The sequence below is a fragment of the Oncorhynchus kisutch genome, linkage group LG23 (assembly GCF_002021735.2).
Source record: "Oncorhynchus kisutch isolate 150728-3 linkage group LG23, Okis_V2, whole genome shotgun sequence".
Lineage (NCBI taxonomy): Eukaryota > Metazoa > Chordata > Actinopteri > Salmoniformes > Salmonidae > Oncorhynchus > Oncorhynchus kisutch.
The window spans coordinates 69,496-86,726 of record NC_034196.2 but is presented as its reverse complement, the minus strand read 5'-3'; positions in this window follow the sequence as shown (position 1 = coordinate 86,726).

The following is a 17,231-nucleotide window of genomic DNA, read 5'->3' as shown; positions in this document are numbered from 1 at the left end:
AGTAGATCTAGCTGGTCTGTCATATATAATAGAGACAGTAGATCTAGCTGGTCTGTCATAATATAATAGAGACAGTAGATCTAGCTGGTCTGTCATAATATAATAGAGACAGTAGATCTAGCTGGTCTGTCATAATATAATAGAGACAGTAGATCTAGCTGGTCTGTCATAATATAATAGAGACAGTAGATCTAGCTGGTCTGTCATAATATAATAGAGACAGTAGATCTAGCTGGTCTGTCATAATATAATAGAGACAGTAGATCTAGCTGGTCTGTCATAATATAATAGAGACAGTAGATCTAGCTGGTCTGTCATATATAATAGAGACAGTAGATCTAGCTGGTCTGTCATAATATAATAGAGACAGTAGATCTAGCTGGTCTGTCATATTATAACAGAGACAGTAGATCTAGCTGGTCTGTCATAATATAATAGAGACAGTAGATCTAGCTGGTCTGTCATATAATAGAGACAGTAGATCTAGCTGGTCTGTCATAATATAATAGAGACAGTAGATCTAGCTGGTCTGTCATAATATAATAGAGACAGTAGATCTAGCTGGTCTGTCATATATAATAGAGACAGTAGATCTAGCTGGTCTGTCATAATATAATAGAGACAGTAGATCTAGCTGGTCTGTCATAATTATAGAGACAGTAGATCTAGCTGGTCTGTCATAATATAATAGAGACAGTAGATCTAGCTGGTCTGTCATAATATAATAGAGACAGTAGATCTAGCTGGTCTGTCATAATATAATAGAGACAGTAGATCTAGCTGGTCTGTCATTATAATAGAGACAGTAGATCTAGCTGGTCTGTCATATAATAGAGACAGTAGATCTAGCTGGTCTGTCATAATATAATAGAGACAGTAGATCTAGCTGGTCTGTCATAATATAATAGAGACAGTAGATCTAGCTGGTCTGTCATAATATAATAGAGACAGTAGATCTAGCTGGTCTGTCATAATATAATAGAGACAGTAGATCTAGCTGGTCTGTCATAATAATAGAGACAGTAGATTAGCTGGTCTGTCAATTATAATAGAGACAGTAGATCTAGCTGGTCTGTCATAATATAATAGAGACAGTAGATCTAGCTGGTCTGTCATAATATAATAGAGACAGTAGATCTAGCTGGTCTGTCATAATATAATAGAGACAGTAGATCTAGCTGGTCTGTCATATAATATAGAGACAGTAGATCTAGCTGGTCTGTCATAATATAATAGAGACAGTAGATCTAGCTGGTCTGTCATAATATAATAGAGACAGTAGATCTAGCTGGTCTGTCATTATAATAGAGACAGTAGATCTAGCTGGTCTGTCATATATAATAGAGACAGTAGATCTAGCTGGTCTGTCAAATATAATAGAGACAGTAGATCTAGCTGGTCTGTCATAATATAATAGAGACAGTAGATCTAGCTGGTCTGTCATTAATAATAGAGACAGTAGATCTAGCTGGTCTGTCATAATATAATAGAGACAGTAGATCTAGCTGGTCTGTCATAAATAATAGAGACAGTAGATCTAGCTGGTCTGTCATAATATAATAGAGACAGTAGATCTAGCTGGTCTGTCATAATATAATAGAGACAGTAGATCTAGCTGGTCTGTCATAATATAATAGAGACAGTAGATCTAGCTGGTCTGTCATAATATAATAGAGACAGTAGATCTAGCTGGTCTGTCATATATATAGAGACAGTAGATCTAGCTGGTCTGTCATAATATAATAGAGACAGTAGATCTAGCTGGTCTGTCATAATATAATAGAGACAGTAGATCTAGCTGGTCTGTCATAATATAATAGAGACAGTAGATCTAGCTGGTCTGTCATAATATAATAGAGACAGTAGATCTAGCTGGTCTGTCATTATAACAGAGACAGTAGATCTAGATGGTCTGTCATATAATAGAGACAGTAGATCTAGCTGGTCTGTCATAATATAATAGAGACAGTAGATCTAGCTGGTCTGTCATAATATAATAGAGACAGTAGATAGCTGGTCTGTCATAATATAATAGAGACAGTAGATCTAGCTGGTCTGTCATAATATAATAGAGACAGTAGATCTAGCTGGTCTGTCATAATATAATAGAGACAGTAGATCTAGCTGGTCTGTCATAATATAATAGAGACAGTAGATCTAGCTGGTCTGTCATATATAATAGAGACAGTAGATCTAGCTGGTCTGTCATAATATAATAGAGACAGTAGATCTAGCTGGTCTGTCATAATATAATAGAGACAGTAGATCTAGCTGGTCTGTCATATTATAATAGAGACAGTAGATCTAGCTGGTCTGTCATAATATAATAGAGACAGTAGATCTAGCTGGTCTGTCATAATATAATAGAGACAGTAGATCTAGCTGGTCTGTCATAATATAATAGAGACAGTAGATCTAGCTGGTCTGTCATATTATAATAGAGACAGTAGATCTAGCTGGTCTGTCATATTATAATAGAGACAGTAGATCTAGCTGGTCTGTCATAATATAATAGACAGTAGATCTAGCTGGTCTGTCATAATATAATAGAGACAGTAGATCTAGCTGGTCTGTCATAATATAATAGAGACAGTAGATCTAGCTGGTCTGTCATAATATAATAGAGACAGTAGATCTAGCTGGTCTGTCATAATATAAATAGAGACAGTAGATCTAGCTGGTCTGTCATAATATAATAGAGACAGTAGATCTAGCTGGTCTGTCATAATATAATAGAGACAGTAGATCTAGCTGGTCTGTCATATATAATAGAGACAGTAGATCTAGCTGGTCTGTCATATTATAATAGAGACAGTAGATCTAGCTGGTCTGTCATAATATAATAGACAGTAGATCTAGCTGGTCTGTCATAATATAATAGAGACAGTAGATCTAGCTGGTCTGTCATAATATAATAGAGACAGTAGATCTAGCTGGTCTGTCATTATAACAGAGACAGTAGATCTAGATGGTCTGTCATAATATAATAGAGACAGTAGATCTAGCTGGTCTGTCATAATATAATAGAGACAGTAGATCTAGCTGGTCTGTCATAATATAATAGAGACAGTAGATCTAGCTGGTCTGTCATAATATAATAGAGACAGTAGATCTAGCTGGTCTGTCATAATATAATAGAGACAGTAGATCTAGCTGGTCTGTCATAATATAATAGAGACAGTAGATCTAGCTGGTCTGTCATAATATAATAGAGACAGTAGATCTAGCTGGTCTGTCATAATATAATAGAGACAGTAGATCTAGCTGGTCTGTCATAATATAATAGAGACAGTAGATCTAGCTGGTCTGTCATAATATAATAGAGACAGTAGATCTAGTCTGGTCTGTCATAATATAATAGAGACAGTAGATCTAGCTGGTCTGTCATAATATAATAGAGACAGTAGATCTAGCTGGTCTGTCATAATATAATAGAGACAGTAGATCTAGCTGGTCTGTCATAATATAATAGAGACAGTAGATCTAGCTGGTCTGTCATAATATAATAGAGACAGTAGATCTAGCTGGTCTGTCATATTATAATAGAGACAGTAGATCTAGCTGGTCTGTCATAATATAATAGAGACAGTAGATCTAGCTGGTCTGTCAAATATAAAGAGACAGTAGATCTAGCTGGTCTGTCATATATAATAGAGACAGTAGATCTAGCTGGTCTGTCATAATAATAGAGACAGTAGATCTAGCTGGTCTGTCATTATAACAGAGACAGTAGATCTAGATGGTCTGTCATATAATAGAGACAGTAGATCTAGCTGGTCTGTCATAATATAATAGAGACAGTAGATCTAGCTGGTCTGTCATAATATAATAGAGACAGTAGATCTAGCTGGTCTGTCATAATATAATAGAGACAGTAGATCTAGCTGGTCTGTCATAATATAATAGAGACAGTAGATCTAGCTGGTCTGTCATAATATAATAGAGACAGTAGATCTAGCTGGTCTGTCATATTATAATAGAGACAGTAGATCTAGCTGGTCTGTCATAATATAATAGAGACAGTAGATCTAGCTGGTCTGTCATAATATAATAGAGACAGTAGATCTAGCTGGTCTGTCATAATATAATAGAGACAGTAGATCTAGCTGGTCTGTCATATATAATAGAGACAGTAGATCTAGCTGGTCTGTCATATTATAATAGAGACAGTAGATCTAGCTGGTCTGTCATAATATAATAGACAGTAGATCTAGCTGGTCTGTCATATATAATAGAGACAGTAGATCTAGCTGGTCTGTCATAATATAATAGAGACAGTAGATCTAGCTGGTCTGTCATATATAATAGAGACAGTAGATCTAGCTGGTCTGTCATAATATAATAGAGACAGTAGATCTAGCTGGTCTGTCATATATAATAGAGACAGTAGATCTAGCTGGTCTGTCATAATATAATAGAGACAGTAGATCTAGCTGGTCTGTCATAATATAATAGAGACAGTAGATCTAGCTGGTCTGTCATAATATAATAGAGACAGTAGATCTAGCTGGTCTGTCATAATATAATAGAGACAGTAGATCTAGCTGGTCTGTCATAATATAATAGAGACAGTAGATCTAGCTGGTCTGTCATAATATAATAGAGACAGTAGATCTAGCTGGTCTGTCATAATATAATAGAGACAGTAGATCTAGCTGGTCTGTCATAATATAATAGAGACAGTAGATCTAGCTGGTCTGTCATAATATAATAGAGACAGTAGATCTAGCTGGTCTGTCATAATATAATAGAGACAGTAGATCTAGCTGGTCTGTCATATATAATAGAGACAGTAGATCTAGCTGGTCTGTCATAATAATAGAGACAGTAGATCTAGCTGGTCTGTCATAATATAATAGAGACAGTAGATCTAGCTGGTCTGTCATAATATAATAGAGACAGTAGATCTAGCTGGTCTGTCATAATATAATAGAGACAGTAGATCTAGCTGGTCTGTCATAATATAATAGAGACAGTAGATCTAGCTGGTCTGTCATAATATAATAGAGACAGTAGATCTAGCTGGTCTGTCATAATATAATAGAGACAGTAGATCTAGCTGGTCTGTCATAATATAATAGAGACAGTAGATCTAGCTGGTCTGTCATAATATAATAGAGACAGTAGATCTAGCTGGTCTGTCATAATATAATAGAGACAGTAGATCTAGCTGGTCTGTCATAATATAATAGAGACAGTAGATCTAGCTGGTCTGTCATAATATAATAGAGACAGTAGATCTAGCTGGTCTGTCATAATATAATAGAGACAGTAGATCTAGCTGGTCTGTCATAATATAATAGAGACAGTAGATCTAGCTGGTCTGTCATAATATAATAGAGACAGTAGATCTAGCTGGTCTGTCATAATATAATAGAGACAGTAGATCTAGCTGGTCTGTCATAATATAATAGAGACAGTAGATCTAGCTGGTCTGTCATAATATAATAGAGACAGTAGATCTAGCTGGTCTGTCATAATATAATAGAGACAGTAGATCTAGCTGGTCTGTCATATATAATAGAGACAGTAGATCTAGCTGGTCTGTCATAATATAATAGAGACAGTAGATCTAGCTGGTCTGTCATTATAACAGAGACAGTAGATCTAGATGGTCTGTCATATAATAGAGACAGTAGATCTAGCTGGTCTGTCATAATATAACAGAGACAGTAGCTCTAGCTGGTATGTCAAAATATAATAGAGACAGTAGATCTAGCTGGTCTGTCATAATATAATAGAGACAGTACATCGAGCTGGTCTGTCATAATATAATAGAGACAGTATACATAGCTGGTCTGTCATAATATAATAGAGACAGTAGATCTAGATGGTCTGTCATTAATAATAGAGACAGTAGATCTAGATGGTCTGTCATAAAATAATAGAGACCGTAGATCTAGCTGGTCTGTCATTATATAACAGAGACAGTAGATCTAGATGGTCTGTCATAAAATAATAGAGACCGTAGATCTAGCTGGTCTGTCATAATATAATAGAGACAGTAGATCTAGCTGGTCTGTCATAATATAATAGAGACAGTAGATCTAGATGGTCTGTCATAAAATAATAGAGACAGTACATCTAGCTGGTCTGTCATAATATAATAGAGACAGTAGATCTAGATGGTCTGTCATAATATAATAGAGACAGTAGATCTAGCTGGTCTGTCATATATAATAGAGACAGTAGATCTAGCTGGTCTGTCATATATAATAGAGACAGTAGATCTAGCTGGTCTGTCATAATATAATAGAGACAGTAGATCTAGCTGGTCTGTCATAATATAATAGAGACAGTAGATCTAGCTGGTCTGTCATATTATAATAGAGACAGTAGATCTAGCTGGTCTGTCATATATAATAGAGACAGTAGATCTAGCTGGTCTGTCATAATATAATAGAGACAGTAGATCTAGCTGGTCTGTCATTATAATAGAGACAGTAGATCTAGCTGGTCTGTCATTATAATAGAGACAGTAGATCTAGCTGGTCTGTCATTATATAATAGAGACAGTAGATCTAGCTGGTCTGTCATAATATAATAGAGACAGTAGATCTAGCTGGTCTGTCATAATATAATAGAGACAGTAGATCTAGCTGGTCTGTCATAATATAATAGAGACAGTAGATCTAGCTGGTCTGTCATTATATAATAGAGACAGTAGATCTAGCTGGTCTGTCATAATATAATAGAGACAGTAGATATGCTGGTATGTCATATTATAAAGAGACAGTTGATCTAGCTGGTCTGTCATTTAAAAAGGACAGTTGATCTAGCTGGTCTTGTCATAAATAATAGAGAGAGTAAGATCTAGCCTGGATCTTTAATAATATAATAGAGACGCAGATATAGCTGGTCTGTCATAAATTTAATACAGAGACAGCAGATATACGCTGGTCCTGTCATATTATAAAAGAAACAGTAGATATAGCTGGTCTGGCATATATAATAGACAGTAGACTAGATGGTCTGTCATAATAAATAGAGACAGTAGATTTAGCTGGTCTGTCCATTATATAATAGAGACAGTAAATCTAGCTGGACTGTCATAATATATATAGAGACAGTAAAGATAATAGCTGGTTTGTCATATTATAACAGAGAACGTAGATCTAGATGGTCTGTCATATTATAATAGAAGACAAGTAAGATCTAGCTGGTCTGTTCATAATATAATAGAGACGTAATACAGTAGAAAACAGCTGGTCTGTCATTATAACAGAGACAGTAGATCTAGATTGTCTGTCATATAATAGAGACAGTAGATCTAGCTGGTCTGTCATAATATAATAGAGACAGTACACTCGAGCTGGTCTGTCATAATATAATAGAGACAGTATACATAGCTGGTCTGTCATAATATAATAGAGTCTGTAGATCTAGCTGGTCTGCCATTATATAATAGAGACAGTAGATCTAGATGGTCTGTCATAATGTAATAGAGACAGTAGATACAGCTGTTATGTCATATTATAACAGAGACAGTTGATCTAGCTGGTCTGTCATCTTATAAAAGAGACAGTTTATCTAGCTGGTCTGTCATAATATAATAGAGAGAGTAGATCTAGCTGGTCTGTAATAATATAATAGAGACAGCAGATATAGCTGGTATGTCATATTATAACAGAGACAGTTGATCTAGCTGGTCTGTCATCTTATAAAAGAGACAGTTGATCTAGCTGGTCTGTCATAATATAATAGAGAGAGTAGATCTAGCTGGTCTGTAATAATATAATAGAGACAGCAGATATAGCTGGTCTGTCATATTATAACAGAGACAGCAGATATAGCTGGTCTGTCATATTATAAAAGAGACAGTAGATATAGCTGGTCTGGCATAATATAATAGACAGTAGATCTAGCTGGTCTGTCAAAATATAATAGAGACAGTAGATCTAGATGGTCTGTCATAATATAATAGAGACAGTCGATCTAGCTGGTTTGTCATATTATAACAGAGACAGTAGATCTAGATGGTCTGTCATATTATAACAAAGACAGTAGATCTAGATGGTCTGTCATCATATAATAGAGACAGTAGATAAAGCTGGTCTGTCATTATAACAGAGACAGTAGATCTAGATTGTCTGTCATATAATAGAGACAGTAGATCTAGCTGGTCTGTCATAATATAATAGAGACAGTACATTGAGCTGGTCTGTCATAATATAATAGAGACAGTATACATAGCTGGTCTGTCATAATATAATAGAGTCTGTAGATCTAGCTGGTCTGCCATTATATAATAGAGACAGTAGATCTAGATGGTCTGTCATAATGTAATAGAGACAGTAGATACAGCTGGTATGTCATATTATAACAGAGACAGTTGATCTAGCTGGTCTGTCATCTTATAAAAGAGACAGTTGATCTAGCTGGTCTGTCATAATATAATAGAGAGAGTAGATCTAGCTGGTCTGTAATAATATAATAGAGACAGCAGATATAGCTGGTCTGTCATATTATAACAGAGACAGCAGATATAGCTGGTCTGTCATATTATAAAAGAGACAGTAGATATAGCTGGTCTGGCATAATATAATAGACAGTAGATCTAGCTGGTCTGTTAAAATATAATAGAGACAGTAGATCTAGATTGTCTGTCATAATATAATAGAGACAGTAGATATAGCTGGTCTGGCATAATATAATAGACAGTAGATCTAGCTGGTCTGTCAAAATATAATAGACAGTAGATCTAGATGGTCTGTCATAATATAATAGAGACAGTCGATCTAGCTAGTCTGTCATTATAACAGAGACAGTAGATCTAGATGGTCTGTCATTATATAATAGAGACAGTAGATCTAGCTGGTCTCTCAAAATATAACAGAGACATTAGCTCTAGATTGTCTGTCATAATATAATAGAGACAGTAGATATAGCTGGTCTGGCATAATATAATAGACAGTAGATCTAGCTGGTCTGTCAAAATATAATAGACAGTAGATCTAGATGGTCTGTCATAATATAATAGAGACAGTCGATCTAGCTGGTCTGTCATTATAACAGAGACAGTAGATCTAGATGGTCTGTCATTATATAATAGAGACAGTAGATCTAGCTGGTCTGTCAAAATATAACAGAGACAGTAGATCTAGATGGTCTGTCATAAAATAATAGAGCCCGTAGATCTAGCTGGTCTGCCATTATATAACAGAGACAGTAGATCTAGATGGTCTGTCATAAAATAATAGAGACCGTAGATCTAGCTGGTCTGTCATAATATAATAGAGACAGTAGATCTAGCTGGTCTGTCATAATATAATAGAGACAGTAGATCTAGATGGTCTGTCATAAAATAATAGAGACAGTACATCTAGCTGGTAAGTCATAATATAATAGAGACAGTAGATCTAGATGGTCTGTCATTATAACAGAGACAGTACATCTAGCTGGTAAGTCATAATATAATAGAGACAGTAGATCTAGCTGGTAAGTCATAATATAATAGAGACAGTAGATCTACATGGTCTGTCATAATATAATAGAGACAGTAGATTTAGCTGGTCTGTCATTATATAATAGAGACAGTAGATCTAGCTGGACTGTCATAATATAATAGAGACAGTAGATCTAGCTGGTCTGTCATATTATAATAGAGACAGTAGATCTAGATGGTTTGTCATAATATAATAGAGACAGTAGAAATAGCTGGTTTGTCATATTATAACAGAGACAGTAGATCTAGATGGTCTGTCATATTATAACCGAGACAGTAGATCTAGATGGTCTGTCATCATATAATAGAGACAGTAGATACAGCTGGTCTGTCATTATAACAGAGACAGTAGATCTAGATGGTTTGTCATATAATAGAGACAGTCGATCTAGCTGGTCTGTCATAATATAATAGAGACAGTACATCGAGCTGGTCTGTCATAATATAATAGAGACAGTATACATAGCTGGTCTGTCATAATATAATAGAGTCTGTAGATCTAGCTGGTCTGCCATTATATAATAGAGACAGTAGATCTAGATGGTCTGTCATAATGTAATAGAGACAGTAGATATAGCTGGTATGTCATATTATAACAGAGACAGTTGATCTAGCTGGTCTGTCATCTTATAAAAGAGACAGTTGATGTGGCTGGTCTGTCATAATATAATAGAGAGAGTAGATCTAGCTGGTCTGTAATAATATAATAGAGACAGCAGATATAGCTGGTCTGTCATATTATAAAAGAGACAGCAGATATAGCTGGTCTGTCATATTATAAAAGAGACAGTAGATATAGCTGGTCTGGCATAATATAATAGACAGTAGATCTAGCTGGTCTGTCAAAATATAATAGAGACAGTAGATCTAGATGGTCTGTCATAATATAATAGAGACAGTAGATCTAGCTGGTCTGTCATAATATAATAGAGACAGTAGATCTAGCTGGTCTGTCATAATATAATAGAGACAGTAGATCTAGATGGTCTGTCATAATATAATAGAGACATTAGATCTAGCTGGTCTGTCATTATATAATAGAGACAGTAGATCTAGCTGGACTGTCATAATATAATAGAGACAGTAGATCTAGCTGGTCTGTCATTTTATAACAGAGACAGTAGATCAGCTAGATCTATTGTCTCATGTATATTGCTAAAGACCAGATAGATTTACTGTCTCTATTATATTAATACAAACCAGCTAGATCTACTGTCTCCATTATAATATGACAGACCATTTAGATCTACTGTGTACATTTTTTTATGACGGACCAGCTACATCTACTGTATTTATTATACTATGCCAGACCTGCTATATCTATTGTCTCTAATATTTTATGACAGACCAGTTAGACCTACTGCCTCTATTATATTATGGCACACTAGCTAGATCTCCTGTCTCTACTATATTATGACAGACCAGCTAGATCTACTGTCTTCACTATTTTATGACAGACCAGCTAGAACTATTGTCTCTATTATATTATGGCAGACGAGCAAGATCTACTGTCTCTTTTATATTACGGCATACCAGCTAGATTTCCTGTCTGTATTATAATATGACAGACCAACTAGATCTACAATCTCAGATATTTTTTTTAAATACCACCTAGATCTGTCTCAAATATATTATGGCAGACCAGCAAGATCTACTGTCTCTACTAAATTATGGCAGACCAGCAAGATCTGCTCTCTCAATGTTGTTATGACAGACCAACTTGATCTACAATCTCTATTATATTATGATAGACCAGCTAGATTTACTGTCTCTAGTATATTATGACAGACGAGCTAGATCTACTGTCTCTACTATATTATGACAGACAAACTACATCTACAGTCTCTAATATATTATGATAGATATACTGTCACATTTATATTATGACAGACCAGCTACTTCTACTGTCCTTATTATATTATGACAGGCCATCTAGAACTACTGTCTATATTATATTATGACAGACCAGCTAGATCTGCTGTCTCTATTATAATATGACAGACCATCTAGATCTACTGTATAAATGTTGTTATGACGGACCAGCTATGTCTATTGTCTCTAATATTTTACAACAGACCAGTTAGATCTACTGTCTCAATTAGATTATGACAGACCAGCTAGACCTACTGTGTATATTATACTACAGCTAGATCTACTGTCTCAATAATATTATGACAGACCATCTAGATCTACTGTCTCTTCTTTATTATGAAAGACCAGCTACATCTACAGTCTCTAATATATTATGACAGAGCAGCTATATCTACTGTCTCAATCATATTATGGCAGACCAGCTAGTCTACTGTCTCTACTAAATCATGACAGACAAAATACATCTACTGTCTTTATTAGATAACGACAGGCCAGCTAGATCTACTGTCTAAATTATTTATTATGACAGACCAGCTACATCTACTGTCTCTGTTATATTTTGACAGACCAGCTAGAACTACTATCTCTACTATATTATGACAGACCAGCTAGATCTACTGCCTCTTTTATATTATGACATACCAGCTAGATCTACTGTTTCAATTATATTGTGGCAGACCAGCTACATCTACTGTCTCATTTATATTACTAATGACCAGCTAGATTTACTGTCTCTAGTATATTATGACAGACAAGCTAGATCTACTGTCTCTTCTATATTATGACAACCAGCTACATCTAGATTCTATAATATGTTATGACAGACCAGCTACCTCTACTGTCTTTTTTGTATTACGACAGACCAGCTATATATATTTTCACCATATTAAATTACGACAGACCAGATAGATCTACTGTCTCTGTTATGTTATGAGAGACCAACCACATCTACTCTCTTTATTATATTACGACAGATCAGCTAGATCTACATTCTGTATTATATTATGACAGACCAGGTAGATCTACTTTCTCAATGATTGTATGACAGACCAGCTACATCTGTCTCTATTATATTTTGACAGATCAGCGAGATCTACTTTCTCTATTATATTATGATTACAGATGGGCTGTGTACAGGTGCAGTGATCTTTAAGCTGCTCTGACAGCTGGTGCTTAAAGCTAGTGAGGGAGATGTGAGTCTCCAGCTTCAGAGATTTTTTCAATTCGTTCCAGTCATGGGCAGCAGAGAACTGGAAGGAAAGACGACCAAATGAGGAATTGCCTTTGGGGGTGACCAGTGAGATATACCTGCTGGAGCGCGTGCTACGAGTGGGTGCTGCTATGGTTACCAGTGAGCAGAGATAAGGCGGGGCTTTACCTAGCAGAGACTTGTAGCCAGTGGGTTTGGCGACGTGTATGAAGCGAGGGCCAACCAACGAGAGCGTACAGTTTGCAATGGTGGGTAGTGTATGGGGCTTTGGTGACAAAATGGATGGCACTGTGATAGACTGCATCCAGTTTGTTGAGTATTGTGTTGGAGGCTATTTTATAGATGACATCACCGAAGTCGAGGATCGGTAGGATGGTCAGTTTTACGAGGGTATGTTTGGCAGCATGAGTAAGGGATGCTTTGTTGCGATATAGGAAGCCGATTCTAGATTTAATTTTGGATTGGAGATGCTTGATGTGAATCTGGAAGGAGAGTTTACAGTCTAACCAGACACCCAGGTATTTGTAGTCGTCCACGTATTCTAAGTCAGGGTCGTCCAGAGTAGTGATGCTGGACGGGCGAGCAGGTGCAGGCAGTGATTGATTGAATAGCATGCATTTAGTTTTACTTGCATTTATGAGCAGTTGGAGGCCACGGAAGGAGAGTTGTATGGCATTGAAGCTCATCTGGAGGTTAGTTAACACAGTGTCCAAGGAGGGGCCAGAAGTATATAGAATAGTGTCGTCTGCGTAGAGGTGGATCAGAGAATCACCAGCAGCAAGAGCAACATCATTGATGTATACAGAAAAGAGAGTAGGCCCGAGAATTGAACCCTGTGGCACACCCATAGAGACTGTCAGAGGTCCGGACAACATGCCCTCCGATTTGATACACTGAACTCTATTAGAGAAGTAGTTGGTAAACCAGGCGAGGCAATCATTTGAGAAACCAAGGCTGTCAAGTCTGCCAATAAGAATGTTGTGATTGACAGAGTCGAAAGCCTTGGCCAGGTCGATGAATACGGGTGCACAGTACTGTCTCTTATCGATGACGGTTATGATGTCATTTAGAACCTTGAGCATGGCTGAGGTGCACCCATGACCAGCTCTGAAACCACATTGCATAGCGTAGAAGGTATGGTGGGATTTGAAATGGTCAGTAATCTGTTTGTTAACTTGGCTTTCGAAGACCTTAGAAAGACAGGGTAGGATAGATATAGGTCTGTAGCAGTTTGGGTCTAGAGTGTCGCCCCCTTTGAAGAGGGGGATGACCGCGGCAGCTTTCCAATCTTTGGGAATCTCAGACGATACGAAATAGAGGTTGAACAGGCTAGTAATAGGGGTTGCAACTATTTTGGCAGATAATTTTAGAAAGAGAGGGTCCAGATTGTCTACCCGGCTGATTTGTAGGGGTCCAGATTTTGCAGCTCTTTCAGAACATCAGCTATCTGGATTTGGGTAAAGGAGAAATGGTGGGGGCTTTGGCGCGTTGCTGTGGATGGTGTCTGGCAGTTGACCGTGGTAGGGGTAGCCATGTGGAAAGCATGGCCAGCCGTCGAGAAATGCTTATTGAAATTCTCAATTACAGTGGATTTATCGGTGGTGACAGTGTTTCCTAGCCTCAGAGAAGTGGGCAGCTGGGAGGAGGTGCTCTTATTCTCCATGGACTTTACAGTGTCCCAGAACTTTTTTGGGTTAGTACTACAGGATGCAAATTTCTGTTTGAAAATCTACTGAAAATTCTATCTGCCTGTGTATATTTGTTCCTAACTTCCCTGAAAAGTTGCATATTAAGGGGGCTATTCGATGCTAATGCAGAGCGCCACAGGATATTTTTGTGCTGGTCAAGGGCTGACAGGTCTGGAGTGAACCAAGGACTATATCTATTCCTAGTTCTACATTTTTTGAGAAGGGCATGCTTATTTAAGATAGTGCGGAAGGCACTTTTAAAGAATAGCCAGCCATCATCTACTGACGGGATGAGGTCAATGTCATTCCAGGATACGCCGGCCAGGTCAATTACAAAGGCCTGCTCGCAGATGTGTTTCAGGGAGCGTTTGACGGTGATGAGGGGTGGTCGTTTGGTCGCAGACCCAATACAGATGCAGGTAATGAGGCAGTGATCGCTGAGATCTTGATTGAAAACAGCAGAGGTGTATTTGGAGGGTGAATTAGTTAGGATAAGGGTGCCCGTGTTTACTGATTTGGGGTTGTACCTGGTAGGTTCATTGATCATTTGTGTGAGATTGAGGGCATCAAGCTTAGTTTGTAGGATGGCCAGGGTGTTAAACATGTCCCAGTTTAGGTCACCTAGTAGCACAAGCTCAGAAGATAGATGGGGGGCAATCAATTCACATATGGTATCGAGGGCACAGCTGGGGGCAGAGGGAGGTCTATAGCAAGCGGCAACAGTGAGAGACTTGTTTCTGGAAAGGTGAATTTTTAGAAGTAGAAGCTCAAATTGTTTGGGTACAGACGTAGATAACCTGCAGAGTTCTGTATTACTATCTTTGCAGTAGATTGCAACACCGCCCCCTTTGGCAGTTCTATCTTGATGGAAAACGTTATAGTTAGCAATGGAGATTTCAGGGTTTTTGGTGGTTTTCCTTAGGATTCAGGATTCAGACACGGCTAAGACATCTGGGTTAGCAGAGTGTGCTAAAGCAGTGAGTAAAACAAACTTAGGGAGTAGGCTTCTAATGTTGAAATGCATGAAACCAAGGCTTTTACGTTTACAGAAGTCAACAAATGAGAGCACCTGGGGGGTGGGAGTGGAGCTAGGCACTGCAGGACCTGGATTAACCTCCACATCACCAGAGGAACAGAGGAGAAGTAGGATAGGGGTACGGCTAAGGACTATACGAACTGGCCGTCTAGCACGTTCAGAACAGAGAGTAAAAGGAGCAGGTATCTGGGCACGATAGCATAGACTCAAGGCATAGTGCACAGACAAAGGTTAGGTAGGAAGTGAGCACATTGGAGGTAAACCTAGGCATTGAGTAATGAAGAGAGAGATATAGTCTCTAGAGATATTTAAACAAGGTGATGTCATCGCATATGTAGGAGGTGGAACAACATGGTTGGTTAAGACACATTGAGCAGGGCTAGAGGATCTACAGTGAAATAAGACGGTAATCACTAACCAGGACAGTAATGGAAGAGGCATATTGATATTAGAGAGAGGCATGCATAGCCAAGTGAACATATGGGTCCAGTGAGTGGATGGGCTGGCTGGGGACACGGCGATTCAGACAGTTAGCAGGCCGATGCTAACAAGCTAACAGTTAGTAGGCCGGGAGTAAAGCAAGCTAGTAGCTAGCAGTTAGCAGGCCTGGTTAGCAAGCAAGCAGTTAGCATGGGCTAGCATGGGCTAGCAGTTACAGACCGGGCAGGTAAGCTAGCAGTTAGCAGGCCAGGGCCGGCAGCTAGCAGTTAGTAGACCGGGGCAAGCTAGCAGATAGCAGGCCGGGATAGCAAGCAGTTAGCAGACCGGGTCAGCAAGCAAGCAGTTAGCAATGGCTAGCAGACCGGGCAGGCAAGCTAGCAGGTAGCAGACCGGGTTAGCAAGCAAGCAGATAGCAGGGGCTAGAAAGTTAGCCTTTGGGGGACGTCGCGATGGGGGTAAGTCTGTTTTTGCCTCTTTGTGCGTTGACGTCGATAGAACAGTTGTGGAATTAGTAGGATTCCAAGTAGCTCTAGGTAGCTAGCAGGCCTTGCTGGTTAGCATAATGGGCCTTCAGTGGGCGTCGCACCTGAGGGCCTGTTGGAGTCCTCGGGCAGATTATGTCGGTATTCCAGTCGTAGGGGATCTGCTGGGTTCCATGCCCCGTACCGGCTGTAGAAGGGGTCCGGATATTGTTGCCCAGGAGTATATTTCGGTGGTAGCACAGGAGCACTGGCCGGGCTAACTTAATTATATACTGTCTCTATTATATTATGACAGACCAGCTAGATCTACTGTCTCTATTATCATATGACAGACCAGCTGATCTACTGTCTCTAATATATTATGACAGACCAACTACATCTACTGTCTCTATTATATTATGACAGACCTCTATTATCTATGATGACAGATACTGTCGAGGCGAGCAAAACCTAGAGACTTCCTTAGATATCGTGCACCAGCTTTTGTTGACATATATGCATAGGCCCCTTGGCACGTTCTGACCGTAGTTCTTTTCTCATGTCTTTGTTTTAGGTTGGTCAGGGTGTGAGTTGGGGTGGGTTGTCTATGTTCGTTTTTCAATGTTGTGTTTTGCGTTTGGCCTGGTATGGTTCTCAATCAGAGGCAGGTGTCATCAGTTGTCTCTGAGAATTATACTTAGGTAGCCTTTTCCCACCTGTGTTTTGTGGGTGATTGTTTTCTGTTTGTTGTTTGTATCTGCACCAGACAGAACTGTTTCTTTCATTCACTTTGTTGTTTTTGATCAGTGTTCTATTACGTTATTAAAAATATGGACACCTACCATGCTGTGCATTGGTCCTCACCTTCTTCCAACGACGAGCGCTAAACCCCTGCCCCGTGTCTTACCAGAGGCTGCTGTTGTGTCCTGCTGATGGCATGTATCCCTCCAGCTGTATGTTCTTAATGTCATCGTTCAGCCACGACTCAGTGAAACATAAGATATTTGTTTTTAATGTCCCGTTGGTAGGTTATACATGCTTTCAGCTCGTCCCATTTATTTTCCAGCGATTTAACATT